General features: G+C 40.2%; 2 long non-coding RNA genes across 2 annotated transcripts; both read left to right on the top strand.

Annotated features, from left to right (window-relative positions):
- The first annotated feature begins 6605 nt into the window (after nucleotides 1-6605).
- LOC120703301 lies at nucleotides 6606-8642 on the top strand. Its single transcript, XR_005686871.1, has 4 exons — nucleotides 6606-7242; nucleotides 7537-7609; nucleotides 7708-7794; nucleotides 8140-8642. It is a non-coding gene; the product is annotated as an uncharacterized LOC120703301 (long non-coding RNA).
- Nucleotides 8643-16076: 7434 nt separating this feature from the next.
- LOC120703300 lies at nucleotides 16077-18112 on the top strand. Its single transcript, XR_005686869.1, has 4 exons — nucleotides 16077-16714; nucleotides 17009-17081; nucleotides 17180-17266; nucleotides 17610-18112. It is a non-coding gene; the product is annotated as an uncharacterized LOC120703300 (long non-coding RNA).
- Nucleotides 18113-19127: the final 1015 nt, after the last annotated feature.

Raw genomic sequence — 19127 nt, 5'->3', positions numbered from 1 at the left:
CAAACAAAAGGAAGTTTAACTTGTACAAACTAAAATGACTTATAGTTTGGAAGGAAGAGGTTAGTCAAATTGAGTTTTTATTCATGCATTATAATACACAGAATTTGAATATATTTTAACTCTTCCAAGTAAATATGTTTTAACATTATACATCGCAATCATGACTAATGCGCCAGTAAGCCCAGCTCTGTCCTAGTGCCGGTCATCTAGGTCAACACCACGACATACTGCTCATTGCAAAAGCATCAAATTTTATTTTTGGAAAGGATGACAGTTCTCTTTATACATAGACTTACACGGATGTCTGATTAGCTCTCTAATTTAAATAAGGAGACGATATGAGGAAATATAGTTAACGTAGATGTGAATGGTACTATTTTATAGACTTACATTTTTTTTGAATGGTCTCGAAAAAAAACTTACATTTTTGAAGTATCTAAATTAGGTTGGATCTAATTTTTCTTGAGCTCTTTTACAATGATTGTAAAGCACCTGAAGGGTACTTTTAGATACTTTTACCTTAATTTTTTTCTAGCTATTGATCTATGGAAAGTATTTATAAAAAATAAATTAAATTAGTATTTGGTCTCACTTTTTGGTACTTGGTCCCATATTTTGGAATTACCGGATACTTTACCCTAGGTATTTCTGGGTACTTCCTACCACTGCTAGAAAACTGGGCATTCGTCCCTGCACGTTAGTACCGGTCGAACTTTTGACCGGTACTAACGGCGCCATTTTATACCGATAAAAAAATTGGAGCCTATTAGTACCGACTCGTGGCTCCAGCCGGTACTAAAGAGCCGGCACGAACACTGGCGCGCAACGGCTAGGAGCCATTTAGTACCGGCTGGTGGCTCCAGCCTGTACTAAATGAGAGATTTAGTACTGGCTGATGTCTCCAGCCAGTACTAACTTGCTCACTATAAATCAGCTCGCCTTCTTCCTCCCCGAGCCCGAGCCAACCATTTCTTCACCGAGCTCGAAGTGCTTCCATGGCGTGAGAGAGGAGGTGCCGCCCATTTTTTCAATTTTTGTGGGGATTTCACTCATCCAAGTGTGTCAAAGATTTGCAACTTCATCCTCTCTTGTTTGATGGTCTTTATTCTTTGTTTATTGCTCCATATTTAGAGAAATTTAGAATTTTAGAAAGAGTGAGTATGAGCTTGACTTTTTTGATTTATACATTGTTTTGAGATGTATAGAACTAATAAATTGAACATAGAGAAGATTTATTAGATAGTTTGAATGTGCCTTATTTCTAATGATTTTTTTCAATTATTTTCAAATGTCATGGTTAGTTTGTTAGTTTGTTTCCTTTTAGGTAGATAATTTTTTTATTTTGCAAATTAATTTTATTCAGTACTTTTACATGTATAATGACGACATTAGTTTTATTCGTTAATTAATTTAGTTTAGTATTTGAACTGACATTAGAAACAAATGTTTATTTCTTAATGCGACTTTTACGTCGATTATTTTGACACTCTAATGATGTATTTATTCGGGCTCATATTGAAAACCATCGAGAAGTTAAAAAAATCTTTGTTTTCATTATGGTTTACAATTTATGTTTTTATTTTAATTCTAATAATTCATTCATTTTTTTACATTTATTTGATTAGTGTACTGAAATTAGTTTTGTTTCTTAATGAGACATATAATGGACCTGTTATTAATACTACTTCTTAGATATGCCTTTGCAACATGATGTCTTTGAGTGTTGAGCTGCGACTCCGGCGGTGGAACGCAATCAATTGGAGCGCACCGGTCATTCGCTTGAGTTTCACCCTGCAGAGCGTGTTGGTCTTGTTAGCGGTCGTATTCGTCGTTTGATTAAGAAACCTTTTCATATATTCTCTGTAAATTTTATCGTGAATTTAATGTCGAGTTGCATGGTACTGATGATGATCGTGAGTTGATGGCTCGATATAATGCAAGACGTGAAGAGTCGGGGCTGGCGGAATATGACCGTTCAGTGTCAAGACTTCGCGAGGCAGTTCACGAGGCATCGGTCAAAAGATCTCATGATGAGTAGTTTGTATTAGGTAGTTAGTATGAAGTGTAATCTATATTTATTAATCGAGTATGTCAAGCCCAACTTAAATAGTTTTCTTGTCCCTGCAACTTTGTGGGCTTTGGCTCAAGAGGATGTTCGGCAACCTCTGAAACTACCTTAGTCTGCTCCATTATTTTGCTAAGAATTTCACATAATTTTTCAATGCTAAATCTGCATCCTTTTCTCCACTAACCCCAACCATGGTTCTATTTTACTCAAATCACAAAATCTCAGTATGCAAGAGACTCACCAAACCAAGTTGCTTTAACTTCATAAACACGTATCACTATGGGCTAGCCATATCAAATAGCAAAACTAGACTCCGGTGGCACACACTCCACGACAAAATTTGCTTCAGCAAGCTTCAAAGTCCATGCATTGCTTTCAACAACATACAACACACTAGCAAGCAACAGCAGAGGCATGTGCGGGCACCCAACAACAGTAGAGGAAGCAAGCGGAGAAGAAATCACTAGCCGATCCACAGCTGGCCGAATTGAAGATAGACTGACGAAGACCAGGATGCCGTCCACCAATCGAAGACCAACGAGCAGAAGGCCGTAGCAACCGACGACAAGCAACCGCAAAGCTCCTGGCCGTGTGCGCACGGTGACGGGCCGCGCGATAGAACGCGCGGGCGGATCGCCGCGACAACGACGAGCAGATGGCGGCGTCGGGCGGAGGGGTGCAACTCTTCCACGATAGGGACCAGCACACGAGGCTCCGAGGCACAGCGAAATCGACGGAAACAGATGGAAGCTGTAGGATCAACCCGCTCTGATACCATATTGATTTTATTGGATGGATTTGTGGTGGATTAGGGATTGGAGATAGAGAGGAACAAGAACTAGGAAGAACACCGAATGGGGAAATTCTGGATTGGATTTCCTCTCGACCGTTCTCTGGTCATATCTATTTGAAATTATAACTTTATATTTTAGTCCCTATAAAACATCTATTTTACAAATAGATACCAACAATTAGTAAATCAGTTCTTTATGTTAGTTGCACCTTACCCAACAGGAAACATTACCATTAAATCCAAATGACCCTCAACCACTACTCAGTGTCAGTCTGTCTGCGCACAAAAATACATAGCTCATCTTAGACACTTGTACTTGAGAACTGGCTTTCACTACCTGCCAGTTAGTTTATGAACTGGTTGTATTGAATCACTAGCTACCAGTTGTAGAGCTTGAACGCGAAAACACTGTTTGAGCTGAAAAGAACTGGTAGTTATAACTGGTATCACTTCCTATCGGTCACGCCTAACTGGCATAGTTGCATTCCTACCTGCAGAAACACTAACTACCTTATTAGCTTTTAGCATACCACTCACTACAAACCCATATATAGTGAGAAGTATATTACGCGAACTCACAGTGATTCTTAGGTAATATTGTCAGTGTGTATATAAGAACCGTTAGTGAGGAGTGAGCAAAACTAAAATTCCCTAATAAAATCGATGTTTGGCTCGCTGTTGTAGCTCGCATCCGATTGCAAGTCTAAATATAAATACAAGCTTCTCTTCTTCTTTCTTAAATAAATAATGTATAAACTATAAAATTTTAGATCTTACCATTACAATTTTGATATGGAACTGATCTACATCTGAGGTTGTTTGAAAATAATTCAAAACTTGTAGATTTAAAAACTAGAGAATTTATAATATTTTTTGAACTATTAAATGGCCTTAAATGAAAAAGTTGTCAACTACAAACTTTTAAATCTCTTCAAGCTCTAAAATTTGGGTGCAAAGTTTGTCTCTATCCAAAATCATATGGAAAAGTTATAATTTTTTTACATTAGACAATTTGTAGACGCATGTCATGCTACTACCCGTCCCTGGAAATAGAGACTATTTTTAGAGGTGGGTGATGGCTTGACCCACATCTAAAATTATATTTTTAGGACTGGGTGATGGTGTTACCCGCCCCTAAAATGGGGTCATTTTCAAGGACGGGTGACGCCATCACCCGCCCCTAGAACTGCATTTTCAAGGCGAGACAACTGCTATAGTAGTTCCACTCCTTTTATAGAACTGAGTTACCTTTTGACTCTCCCCTGGAAAAAATGGGGTCATTCGTACAAATTATTATTGTAGTAGTGACATGAGCTGTTCTAATTTGTTTTCTGGACTACTAACACTCCCGTTCTAAAACCAGTAGTTGTAACTACCGATCTTTACTCCTAATTCGTGTTCACTCCATACTATACGGAAGGCATGGCGCGGCCGCATCTCACCTCTCTCAACCAATCCCACAAGCACATTGCAACCTGCTGTGCCATTCATAATACCAGCACGTAATTGATTTATTGATTATATATATGTAGTTGCCATTTATAATAATGAACAAAAAAAAGCTATATATCCATTAGTACTACCAGCGCATATACGACCATTGACCTCCCAGATTTAGTATTAAGACCTGCTGTGCGGTGATACTTACAAAGTTTTCTTTTTCCTAATTTTGGGTAAAATTCTTAATTTGAAGTATATTGATTTTTCTTTCATTATCTATTATTTGCAAAAATATAGATATTTATCTAAGTAATCTCTCTTTGACAAATACTTTACGTTTGAATAATGATAAAGTTCAAAAGAGACATCTTTGATCATTATTTTAATTTCTACCTTTTGCCGCACGTCTTCGTTGCAAAGGTAACGGGATGTAAGATAATTACTGACGACCTAATGACAAAACATGTAATATCTCCTATTACCTAGGTATGGTAAAAAAAGTTTTTTTCCCTATTGGAACGTATCTATGAAATTGAACAAAATGTGTTATGATAGTACAAAAATGTCTGCATTTGTATGCAATGACCAAATGGAAAATCAGGAATTAAGTTATAATTTTGTAAAATTGTAACAAATAAGTCTCCAAAAAGCGTTCAAATGTAAGTATACAAAATACTCGGAGTGCAGTTCTTGATATGTGCATGGGAGGTGTTGCACGCCGGTTGCAATGCCTAAGTGAGGTATAAATAGCAAATAATCAATCAGCTTATTATCAACATATAAATTGCTGCAAAATAAACCCAAAATAGTTTTACATGGTTTTTTTCTTTTTTTTCTGTACGTGGCTTCATTTTAAGCATATGCAAAACCTAAAACATCCCTTCATTTTTAGCAACGGGTCAAAGCCTAATGTTTTTCCATGGAGGAGACCATGCTCTGATGGAAGTTAGCACATGGATGCAGGCGCAAGAACAGGTTGTCACCAGCAGCCCAGCATAAATATATATAAATATAAGGAGTCGCAAGGACATTGCATCCTTTATAACTTAACAAGAACATTCTTGCTCTAGCTAGCCACATATAATTGCATGAGATAACACACGCATGACCGTCGACCATGTTAAGCCATCATCATATGATCAAGGTTGTACATATCGGTCGTACGTGAACGGTGATTGTGACGACCCCATGGAGAATTTTTGTTCCCATGTGAAACTAATCATAGAACTTCCCCGGCCGGCTATACCTGAACGTATAATAATCACTGGCTGCGGCAACATTACGCATGGCACGGAATGGCCGCGTCGACTTATGCATCCCACATGCAGATATGACCTTTGTGCCATTAGATATGATCATCATAGAGGCCAGCCATTCCATAATACCAACGCATTATACCAATGAGCTCCCAGATTTAGTATTAAGAGCCTTAAGATGGTGCTGTTTTTTCTGGAATCAACACTACAAGACAGTTCTGTTTTTTCTTCAAAAAGGGAAATTTTATTATATCAAGTAGTATTATATTGAGGTGATACAACAATGCTTGAATAAATTTCCAGCCTCTGCTAGAAAAGCACGCAGCCTATCAACGAAGAGAAGAAACATGCACTCTATTGACTATCAATCCGTAGAATAGATCGCCACCATGTGCCCAGGAAAAAAAATCTAAAAAAATCCTTGGTCATTTGTGCCAATCGCTGAGATAATCCAAGACAGCTCTGTATAGTATTAGGAATACCAGAACGAATTTCTTTTACAGAGGAAAATAAATTTGTAGTCTAGGATATCAAAAAGAAATGTAATGTTACTTGCTGGTAACCTTTGAAGCTATCTTTTTAATTGAATGTCATTGGAAAATTCCTTTTTTTTCTAGTCTAGATAAAAAAAAATCTTGGTTGCTCGAAAGTACACCAATGCAATCATCACAACGTGCAGTGTAGACTAGCGGGTCTGGCTGTCCGTTTTTTAGCTTGGTCTGCGGTAGAACGGTATGGCACTATACCACGGCCCAGAAATCCCAACAGATGTGTGTCGGCAAAAGTAGAACAACAGCGACGAACTATCAATCGGGAAAGTTCTGTAACAGTTGATCCGTCGGTAATTCAAGTTTCAACGACCGACCATCAGTCGATATTTCAACTTACATATATCATCAAATCATCTGTCGGCAATAGCTAGTATAGATCTCAAACTATCCGTCGGCAATTTTTCCTAGCCCACCGCTCAGATTCGCAGAACCTAATTGTATCATTCTTCTGCCCCGCTCGCGCGCCGCCATCTTCCCCAAATGTCCCCGCCGCCGCACGGTCGACCCCTCTCCCAAATCTCATGCATGCGCGCTCTCCCCAAATCCCCCAAAGTCCTTCGTGCTCTACCGCCTCGCGTCCTCTACTCCTCTCCCAAATCTCATACAGAGCCGCGCGCCGCTACCCGCCCAGTACTTCTCTCCCAAATCCATCCCACCTCCTCCGTCCGCTACTCACCAGGAGCCGCCGGCCGCCATGTCCAGGAGCCGCGCCGCTGCCCGCCCGCTGTTCCTGTTCCAAATCCACCCTGTGTCGCACCCGCCTGCCATTCACCGGAGCGGGAGACCGGGCAGCCCCGTCGGCCGCGGTGTCCGGGAGCCGCCGCATCGACCCACGGGAGAGCAGGAGGCACACCACCCACTGCTCGAGCTGCAAGAAACGCTGGACCCGTAGGAGGCTGCGGGCCGCGAGAGCGCGTGAGGGACCTGCGGGAGCCGGGGCGTGCCTTGTGCTCGCATCCGTGCGGGGGACCTCCCAGGAGGAGCAGATGCTGCACAGTATGGAACACATCCATTCGTGCGGGCGCAGAGCGCATCGATGGCGGCGGCCGCGAAGCCGCTTGGGGCCGCATCGATCCCCTTGTCTGCCTGACTGCCCGAGCCCTCATCACGCTCCATCTTTCAATCTCCATCAAGGTATTACTTTCCACTCCCTCCCCCTCCCCTACTTGGATTTTAGTAGATCTGGTTGCATTTGTAGTCCTGGATTCATATACGTATGCTTGTTGATTTGCGGACATGCACAATAATAGGTATAACAGTAGTGTGTATAGCAGATCTCATTTCATTATTCTGAATGAACATTTGGTGCCGAAACATTTGGTTTGCAAATTACTTGTAACACATGTTGGTTGAGCATTCCGTGAGCTGAACTATAAGCATTTCATATATACCGAATTTTGTTGATGGAACTGAATACATGGGTAACAGATACTTACTGACAAGGAATGAGGAGAACAAGGAAAAACGATCTTGGTCATGCACCTCTGGAAGAAATGGCCAGGTATGACATCCCATTAACTCTTGCATTACTAGATTGTACAACTGAAACTGTAACTTATGGTATAACTGCCCTATTTAATTTTCTACCAAAACGTGCAGTGTTCGATCATATTTAGCTTGCCGAAGGACCAGCTGCAGTTGGCAAACAATATCTGTTCAAACTTGATTATACTGTAAACAAACTAGGTATGGTTTTTGCAATTTGTCATAGTTTTCAGCGTACCTACATGCTTATGTTCATGTGTGTGTACTCATAGCTTGTGTTGGTGTGTGTGTGTGTAACTGTGTATTTTGGGAGAGGGGATAAAGCCTATAAATTTTACACTTGATCATTATTCTCAGTTTGTTTGCATGCCTTTATCTTGGTTGATTTTCCCCAATTTCAACCATGCCGCAAAGGCATAACAGATGTTATAAGAGATGAGGATAATTTAAAGGGACACATTGTTATGGCTACACTGGTTATTCTTGTAACAAAAAAGACCCTCAATACTGATTTTGTATGTTTCTAATTATTTTTTCCCCTTCAAGGTGCGAGCACAAATGCCTGATCGCAGAGGGAGGGCATGCTTCTTTTGTCTACCAGTTCCAGCTCATTGAAATTGTGTTTCTTCTGAACTTCCTCGAGTTAAAACTAGGATCTCCAAGAGGATGCTTTATAAGGAGTCAAGTGCTTAGCTGTGTTCTTGGTATATATGTAGCTTTTTAGGTTGTGTTTATAGGCTAGGTCTTCTCTGCAGTTAAGTCTTTTGGCGTTTCTGAGCGCCTTTTGGTGTTTACTGTGATGGAAAATTTGACTGTATATGCTTCTTGTAATTTCTGGCTTATATGGAATCCTTTGTCTGCAGTTCTGGGAAAACATTGGACAACTAATATTTGTATGGGGGATCAATGCCAATGTTTGTATGCTCATATTGAATCTGTTGGCTTCAAATGAAAACCATCGGTCAAGTGTGTTTGTTTTGTATTGTTTCAAAAAATTGTTGTATGATCAATGAGAGATTAATTATATTATTTTCTATGGATTCTTAGCATTGGATTGTTGGTTGGTAAAGAAATTTAGCTACTTGCTGTCGGTCGGTAAAAAAGTTATAACAGATCATTGGTCGGGGATATGTATCAGTCGGTATATCTTAGTAGGGCAACACACCATCAGTTGGTATATCTTTGTCAGTCGGTATAAGTTATACCGACGCCACTTACAACGACAGAAAACATGGTGTCGGCATACATTTATACCGACTGATGGTCCGTTGGTACAACGGCTTTTACCAACTGACGGTCAGTCGGTGTATCGGGGCTGTGGTATAGTGTGGTGGCGTGACAGTTAGTGATTCTCACTATCAAAACGATGATTTGAATCGATACGTATTCGCCTTCTGCCTGACTTTTCTACACATAATCGTGCGTAGTAATATAGGTCCGCAAAGGTTCACGAACGATGAACTGCACGCGGCAGCGCGCCTTGATTGACTGTCGGCCTGTGTGGAATTTTTGTTCCCCTGCATGTGATGAAGCCAATCAGAGCTTCATTCCCCAGCCGGCTCCCTGCAGGTAAATCATTGGCCGCGACAACATGGTTACAGCCGCGACACAGCTCTTCAACTCTGAACCGATCATCTATCCCACATGCAGATTTGACCTGTGAAACCCATTAGTATACACTAACGTATCAACCTCGTGTAACTGCACATACAAGTAAATTATAGTTTAAATTATAGTTTGTTTTATCTTTGTCCTAAACAAAATGCATCTAGTTTTGACTAAGTTCATGAAAAAATATAAACCAAGACATAATTTAGTCTTGATAGTGAACCTAGATTAATATTGTAGATATTCATGGATTTTTTCTATAAGCTTGATCAAACAAAAGGAAGTTTAACTTGTACAAACTAAAATGACTTATAGTTTGGAAGGAAGAGGTTAGTCAAATTGAGTTTTTATTCATGCATTATAATACACAGAATTTGAATATATTTTAACTCTTCCAAGTAAATATGTTTTAACATTATACATCGCAATCATGACTAATGCGCCAGTAAGCCCAGCTCTGTCCTAGTGCCGGTCATCTAGGTCAACACCACGACATACTGCTCATTGCAAAAGCATCAAATTTTATTTTTGGAAAGGATGACAGTTCTCTTTATACATAGACTTACACGGATGTCTGATTAGCTCTCTAATTTAAATAAGGAGACGATATGAGGAAATATAGTTAACGTAGATGTGAATGGTACTATTTTATAGACTTACATTTTTTTTTGAATGGTCTCGAAAAAAAACTTACATTTTTGAAGTATCTAAATTAGGTTGGATCTAATTTTTCTTGAGCTATTTTACAATGATTGTAAAGCACTGAAGGGTACTTTCAGATACTTTTACCTTAATTTTTTTCTAGCTATTGATCTATGGAAAGTATTTATAAAAAATAAATTAAATTAGTATTTGGTCCCACTTTTTGGTACTTGGTCCCATATTTTGGAATTACCAGATACTTTACCCTAGGTATTTCTGGGTACTTCCTACCACTGCTAGAAAACTGGGCATTCGTCCCTGCACGTTAGTACCGGTCGAACTTTTGACCGGTACTAACGGCGCCATTTTATACCGATAAAAAAATTGGAGCCTATTAGTACCGACTCGTGGCTCCAGCCGGTACTAAAGAGCCGGCACGAACACTGGCGCGCAACGGCTAGGAGCCATTTAGTACCGGCTGGTGGCTCCAGCCTGTACTAAATGAGAGATTTAGTACTGGCTGATGTCTCCAGCCAGTACTAACTTGCTCACTATAAATCAGCTCGCCTTCTTCCTCCCCGAGCCCGAGCCAACCATTTCTTCACCGAGCTCGAAGTGCTTCCATGGCGTGAGAGAGGAGGTGCCGCCCATTTTTTCAATTTTTGTGGGGATTTCACTCATCCAAGTGTGTCAAAGATTTGCAACTTCATCCTCTCTTGTTTGATGGTCTTTATTCTTTGTTTATTGCTCCATATTTAGAGAAATTTAGAATTTTTAGAAAGAGTGAGTATGAGCTTGACTTTTTTGATTTATACATTGTTTTGAGATGTATAGAACTAATAAATTGAACATAGAGAAGATTTATTAGATAGTTTGAATGTGCCTTATTTCTAATGATTTTTTTCAATTATTTTCAAATGTCATGGTTAGTTTGTTAGTTTGTTTCCTTTTAGGTAGATAATTTTTTTATTTTGCAAATTAATTTTATTCAGTACTTTTACATGTATAATGACGACATTAGTTTTATTCGTTAATTAATTTAGTTTAGTATTTGAACTGACATTAGAAACAAATGTTTATTTCTTAATGCGACTTTTACGTCGATTATTTTGACACTCTAATGATGTATTTATTCGGGCTCATATTGAAAACCATCGAGAAGTTAAAAAAATCTTTGTTTTCATTATGGTTTACAATTTATGTTTTTATTTTAATTCTAATAATTCATTCATTTTTTTACATTTATGTGATTAGTGTACTGAAATTAGTTTTGTTTCTTAATGAGACATATAATGGACCTGTTATTAATACTACTTCTTAGATATGCCTTTGCAACATGATGTCTTTGAGTGTTGAGCTGCGACTCCGGCGGTGGAACGCAATCAATTGGAGCGCACCGGTCATTCGCTTGAGTTTCACCCTGCAGAGCGTGTTGGTCTTGTTAGCGGTCGTATTCGTCGTTTGATTAAGAAACCTTTTCATATATTCTCTGTAAATTTTATCGTGAATTTAATGTCGAGTTGCATGGTACTGATGATGATCGTGAGTTGATGGCTCGATATAATGCAAGACGTGAAGAGTCGGGGCTGGCGGAATATGACCGTTCAGTGTCAAGACTTTGCGAGGCAGTTCACGAGGCATCGGTCAAAAGATCTCATGATGAGTAGTTTGTATTAGGTAGTTAGTATGAAGTGTAATCTATATTTATTAATCGAGTATGTCAAGCCCAACTTAAATAGTTTTCTTGTCCCTGCAACTTTGTGGGCTTTGGCTCAAGAGGATGTTCGGCAACCTCTGAAACTACCTTAGTCTGCTCCATTATTTTGCTAAGAATTTCACATAATTTTTCAATGCTAAATCTGCATCCTTTTCTCCACTAACCCCAACCATGGTTCTATTTTACTCAAATCACAAAATCTCAGTATGCAAGAGACTCACCAAACCAAGTTGCTTTAACTTCATAAACACGTATCACTATGGGCTAGCCATATCAAATAGCAAAACTAGACTCCGGTGGCACACACTCCACGACAAAATTTGCTTCAGCAAGCTTCAAAGTCCATGCATTGCTTTCAACAACATACAACACACTAGCAAGCAACAGCAGAGGCATGTGCGGGCACCCAACAACAGTAGAGGAAGCAAGCGGAGAAGAAATCACTAGCCGATCCACAGCTGGCCGAATTGAAGATAGACTGACGAAGACCAGGATGCCGTCCACCAATCGAAGACCAACGAGCAGAAGGCCGTAGCAACCGACGACAAGCAACCGCAAAGCTCCTGGCCGTGTGCGCACGGTGACGGGCCGCGCGATAGAACGCGCGGGCGGATCGCCGCGACAGCGACGAGCAGATGGCGGCGTCGGGCGGAGGGGTGCAACTCTTCCACGATAGGGAGCAGCACACGAGGCTCCGAGGCACAGCGAAAACGACGGAAACAGATGGAAGCTGTAGGATCAACCCGCTCTGATACCATATTGATTTTATTGGATGGATTTGTGGTGGATTAGGGATTGGAGATAGAGAGGAACAAGAACTAGGAAGAACACCGAATGGGGAAATTCTGGATTGGATTTCCTCTCGACCGTTCTCTGGTCATATCTATTTGAAATTATAACTTTATATTTTAGTCCCTATAAAACATCTATTTTACAAATAGATACCAACAATTAGTAAATCAGTTCTTTATGTTAGTTGCACCTTACCCAACAGGAAACATTACCATTAAATCCAAATGACCCTCAACCACTACTCAGTGTCAGTCTGTCTGCGCACAAAAATACATAGCTCATCTTAGACACTTGTACTTGAGAACTGGCTTTCACTACCTGCCAGTTAGTTTATGAACTGGTTGTATTGAATCACTAGCTACCAGTTGTAGAGCTTGAACGCGAAAACACTGTTTGAGCTGAAAAGAACTGGTAGTTATAACTGGTATCACTTCCTATCGGTCACGCCTAACTGGCATAGTTGCATTCCTACCTGCAGAAACACTAACTACCTTATTAGCTTTTAGCATACCACTCACTACAAACCCATATATAGTGAGAAGTATATTACGCGAACTCACAGTGATTCTTAGGTAATATTGTCAGTGTGTATATAAGAACCGTTAGTGAGGAGTGAGCAAAACTAAAATTCCCTAATAAAATCGATGTTTGGCTCGCTGTTGTAGCTCGCATCCGATTGCAAGTCTAAATATAAATACATGCTTCTCTTCTTCTTTCTTAAATAAATAATGTATAAACTATAAAATTTTAGATCTTACCATTACAATTTTGATATGGAACTGATCTACATCTGAGGTTGTTTGAAAATAATTCAAAACTTGTAGATTTAAAAACTAGAGAATTTATAATATTTTTTGAACTATTAAATGGCCTTAAATGAAAAAGTTGTCAACTACAAACTTTTAAATCTCTTCAAGCTCTAAAATTTGGGTGCAAAGTTTGTCTCTATCCAAAATCATATGGAAAAGTTATAATTTTTTTACATTAGACAATTTGTAGACGCATGTCATGCTACTACCCGTCCCTGGAAATAGAGACTATTTTTAGAGGTGGGTGATGGCTTGACCCACATCTAAAATTATATTTTTAGGACTGGGTGATGGTGTTACCCGCCTCTAAAATGGGGTCATTTTCAAGGACGGGTGACGCCATCACCCGCCCCTAGAACTGCATTTTCAAGGCGAGACAACTGCTATAGTAGTTCCACTCCTTTTATAGAACTGAGTTACCTTTTGACTCTCCCCTGGAAAAAATGGGGTCATTCGTACAAATTATTATTGTAGTAGTGACATGAGCTGTTCTAATTTGTTTTCTGGACTACTAACACTCCCGTTCTAAAACCAGTAGTTGTAACTACCGATCTTTACTCCTAATTCGTGTTCACTCCATACTATACGGAAGGCATGGCGCGGCCGCATCTCACCTCTCTCAACCAATCCCACAAGCACATTGCAACCTGCTGTGCCATTCATAATACCAGCACGTAATTGATTTATTGATTATATATATGTAGTTGCCATTTATAATAATGAACAAAAAAAAGCTATATATCCATTAGTACTACCAGCGCATATACGACCATTGACCTCCCAGATTTAGTATTAAGACCTGCTGTGCGGTGATACTTACAAAGTTTTCTTTTTCCTAATTTTGGGTAAAATTCTTAATTTGAAGTATATTGATTTTTCTTTCATTATCTATTATTTGCAAAAATATAGATATTTATCTAAGTAATCTCTCTTTGACAAATACTTTACGTTTGAATAATGATAAAGTTCAAAAGAGACATCTTTGATCATTATTTTAATTTCTACCTTTTGCCGCACGTCTTCGTTGCAAAGGTAACGGGATGTAAGATAATTACTGACGACCTAATGACAAAACATGTAATATCTCCTATTACCTAGGTATGGTAAAAAAAGTTTTTTTCCCTATTGGAACGTATCTATGAAATTGAACAAAATGTGTTATGATAGTACAAAAATGTCTGCATTTGTATGCAATGACCAAATGGAAAATCAGGAATTAAGTTATAATTTTGTAAAATTGTAACAAATAAGTCTCCAAAAAGCGTTCAAATGTAAGTATACAAAATACTCGGAGTGCAGTTCTTGATATGTGCATGGGAGGTGTTGCACGCCGGTTGCAATGCCTAAGTGAGGTATAAATAGCAAATAATCAATCAGCTTATTATCAACATATAAATTGCTGCAAAATAAACCCAAAATAGTTTTACATGGTTTTTTTCTTTTTTTTCTGTACGTGGCTTCATTTTAAGCATATGCAAAACCTAAAACATCCCTTCATTTTTAGCAACGGGTCAAAGCCTAATGTTTTTCCATGGAGGAGACCATGCTCTGATGGAAGTTAGCACATGGATGCAGGCGCAAGAACAGGTTGTCACCAGCAGCCCAGCATAAATATATATAAATATAAGGAGTCGCAAGGACATTGCATCCTTTATAACTTAACAAGAACATTCTTGCTCTAGCTAGCCACATATAATTGCATGAGATAACACACGCATGACCGTCGACCATGTTAAGCCATCATCATATGATCAAGGTTGTACATATCGGTCGTACGTGAACGGTGATTGTGACGACCCCATGGAGAATTTTTGTTCCCATGTGAAACTAATCATAGAACTTCCCCGGCCGGCTATACCTGAACGTATAATAATCACTGGCTGCGGCAACATTACGCATGGCACGGAATGGCCGCGTCGACTTATGCATCCCACATGCAGATATGACCTTTGTGCCATTAGATATGATCATCATAGAGGCCAGCCATTCCATAATACCAACGCATTATACCAATGAGCTCCCAGATTTAGTATTAAGAGCCTTAAGATGGTGCTATTTTTTCTGGAATCAACACTACAAGACAGTTCTGTTTTTTCTTCAAAAAGGGAAATTTTATTATATCAAGTAGTATTATATTGAGGTGATACAACAATGCTTGAATAAATTTCCAGCCTCTGCTAGAAAAGCACGCAGCCTATCAACGAAGAGAAGAAACATGCACTCTATTGACTATCAATCCGTAGAATAGATCGCCACCATGTGCCCAGGAAAAAAAATCTAAAAAAATCCTTGGTCATTTGTGCCAATCGCTGAGATAATCCAAGACAGCTCTGTATAGTATTAGGAATACCAGAACGAATTTCTTTTACAGAGGAAAATAAATTTGTAGTCTAGGATATCAAAAAGAAATGTAATGTTACTTGCTGGTAACCTTTGAAGCTATCTTTTTAATTGAATGTCATTGGAAAATTCCTTTTTTTTCTAGTCTAGATAAAAAAAAATCTTGGTTGCTCGAAAGTACACCAATGCAATCATCACAACGTGCAGTGTAGACTAGCGGGTCTGGCTGTCCGTTTTTTAGCTTGGTCTGCGGTAGAACGGTATGGCACTATACCACGGCCCAGAAATCCCAACAGATGTGTGTCGGCAAAAGTAGAACAACAGCGACGAACTATCAATCGGGAAAGTTCTGTAACAGTTGATCCGTCGGTAATTCAAGTTTCAACGACCGACCATCAGTCGATATTTCAACTTACATATATCATCAAATCATCTGTCGGCAATAGCTAGTATAGATCTCAAACTATCCGTCGGCAATTTTTCCTAGCCCACCGCTCAGATTCGCAGAACCTAATTGTATCATTCTTCTGCCCCGCTCGCGCGCCGCCATCTTCCCCAAATGTCCCCGCCGCCGCACGGTCGACCCCTCTCCCAAATCTCATGCATGCGCGCTCTCCCCAAATCCCCCAAAGTCCTTCGTGCTCTACCGCCTCGCGTCCTCTACTCCTCTCCCAAATCTCATACAGAGCCGCGCGCCGCTACCCGCCCAGTACTTCTCTCCCAAATCCATCCCACCTCCTCCGTCCGCTACTCACCAGGAGCCGCCGGCCGCCATGTCCAGGAGCCGCGCCGCTGCCCGCCCGCTGTTCCTGTTCCAAATCCACCCTGTGTCGCACCCGCCTGCCATTCACCGGAGCGGGAGACCGGGCAGCCCCGTCGGCCGCGGTGTCCGGGAGCCGCCGCATCGACCCACGGGAGAGCAGGAGGCACACCACCCACTGCTCGAGCTGCAAGAAACGCTGGACCCGTAGGAGGCTGCGGGCCGCGAGAGCGCGTGAGGGACCTGCGGGAGCCGGGGCGTGCCTTGTGCTCGCATCCGTGCGGGGGACCTCCCAGGAGGAGCAGATGCTGCACAGTATGGAACACATCCATTCGTGCGGGCGCAGAGCGCATCGATGGCGGCGGCCGCGAAGCCGCTTGGGGCCGCATCGATCCCCTTGTCTGCCTGACTGCCCGAGCCCTCATCACGCTCCATCTTTCAATCTCCATCAAGGTATTACTTTCCACTCCCTCCCCCTCCCCTACTTGGATTTTAGTAGATCTGGTTGCATTTGTAGTCCTGGATTCATATACGTATGCTTGTTGATTTGCGGACATGCACAATAATAGGTATAACAGTAGTGTGTATAGCAGATCTCATTTCATTATTCTGAATGAACATTTGGTGCCGAAACATTTGGTTTGCAAATTACTTGTAACACATGTTGGTTGAGCATTCCGTGAGCTGAACTATAAGCATTTCATATATACCGAATTTTGTTGATGGAACTGAATACATGGGTAACAGATACTTACTGACAAGGAATGAGGAGAACAAGGAAAAACGATCTTGGTCATGCACCTCTGGAAGAAATGGCCAGGTATGACATCCCATTAACTCTTGCATTACTAGATTGTACAACTGAAACTGTAACTTATGGTATAACTGCCCTATTTAATTTTCTACCAAAACGTGCAGTGTTCGATCATATTTAGCTTGCCGAAGGACCAGCTGCAGTTGGCAAACAATATCTGTTCAAACTTGATTATACTGTAAACAAACTAGGTATGGTTTTTGCAATTTGTCATAGTTTTCAGCGTACCTACATGCTTATGTTCATGTGTGTGTACTCATAGCTTGTGTTGGTGTGTGTGTGTAACTGTGTATTTTGGGAGAGGGGATAAAGCCTATAAATTTTACACTTGATCATTATTCTCAGTTTGTTTGCATGCCTTTATCTTGGTTGATTTTCCCCAATTTCAACCATGCCGCAAAGGCATAACAGATGTTATAAGAGATGAGGATAATTTAAAGGGACACATTGTTATGGCTACACTGGTTATTCTTGTAACAAAAAAGACCCTCAATACTGATTTTGTATGTTTCTAATTATTTTTTCCCCTTCAAGGTGCGAGCACAAATGCCTGATCGCAGAGGGAGGGCATGCTTCTTTTGTCTACCAGTTCCAGCTCATTGAAATTGTGTTTCTTCTGAACTTCCTCGAGTTAAAACTAGGATCTCCAAGAGGATGCTTTATAAGGAGTCAAGTGCTTAGCTGTGTTCTTGGTATATATGTAGCTTTTTAGGTTGTGTTTATAGGCTAGGTCTTCTCTGCAGTTAAGTCTTTTGGCGTTTCTGAGCGCCTTTTGGTGTTTACTGTGATGGAAAATTTGACTGTATATGCTTCTTGTAATTTCTGGCTTATATGGAATCCTTTGTCTGCAGTTCTGGGAAAACATTGGACAACTAATATTTGTATGGGGGATCAATGCCAATGTTTGTATGCTCATATTGAATCTGTTGGCTTCAAATGAAAACCATCGGTCAAGTGTGTTTGTTTTGTATTGTTTCAAAAAATTGTTGTATGATCAATGAGAGATTAATTATATTATTTTCTATGGATTCTTAGCATTGGATTGTTGGTTGGTAAAGAAATTTAGCTACTTGCTGTCGGTCGGTAAAAAAGTTATAACAGATCATTGGTCGGGGATATGTATCAGTCGGTATATCTTAGTAGGGCAACACACCATCAGTTGGTATATCTTTGTCAGTCGGTATAAGTTATACCGACGCCACTTACAACGACAGAAACATGGTGTCGGCATACATTTATACCGACTGATGGTCCGTTGGTACAACGGCTTTTACCAACTGACGGTCAGTCGGTGTATCGGGGCTGTGGTATAGTGTGGTGGCGTGACAGTTAGTGATTCTCACTATCAAAACGATGATTTGAATCGATACGTATTCGCCTTCTGCCTGACTTTTCTACACATAATCGTGCGTAGTAATATAGGTCCGCAAAGGTTCACGAACGATGAACTGCACGCGGCAGCGCGCCTTGATTGACTGTCGGCCTGTGTGGAATTTTTGTTCCCCTGCATGTGATGAAGCCAATCAGAGCTTCATTCCCCAGCCGGCTACCTGCAGGTAAATCATTGGCCGCGACAACATGGTTACAGCCGCGACACAGCTCTTCAACTCTGAACCGATCATCTATCCCACATGCAGATTTGACCTGTGAAACCCATTAGTATACACTAACCTATCAACTCGTGTAACTGCACAGACAAGTAAATTATAGTTTAAATTATAGTTTGTTTTATCTTTGTCCTAAACAAAATGCATCTAGTTTTGACTAAGTTCATGAAAAAATATAAACCAAGACATAATTTAGTCTTGATAGTGAACCTAGATTAATATTGTAGATATTCATGGATTTTTTCTATAAGCTTGATCAAACAAAAGGAAGTTTAACTTGTACAAACTAAAATGACTTATAGTTTGGAAGGAAGAGGTTAGTCAAATTGAGTTTTTATTCATGCATTATAATACACAGAATTTGAATATATTTTAACTCTTCCAAGTAAATATGTTTTAACATTATACATCGCAATCATGACTAATGCGCCAGTAAGCCCAGCTC

This window comes from Panicum virgatum, chromosome 4K, assembly GCF_016808335.1.
Source record: "Panicum virgatum strain AP13 chromosome 4K, P.virgatum_v5, whole genome shotgun sequence".
Classification (NCBI taxonomy): Eukaryota; Viridiplantae; Streptophyta; class Magnoliopsida; order Poales; family Poaceae; genus Panicum; species Panicum virgatum.
Note: the sequence above shows the minus strand (reverse complement) of the source record. Positions and strands in the feature narration are given on the sequence as shown.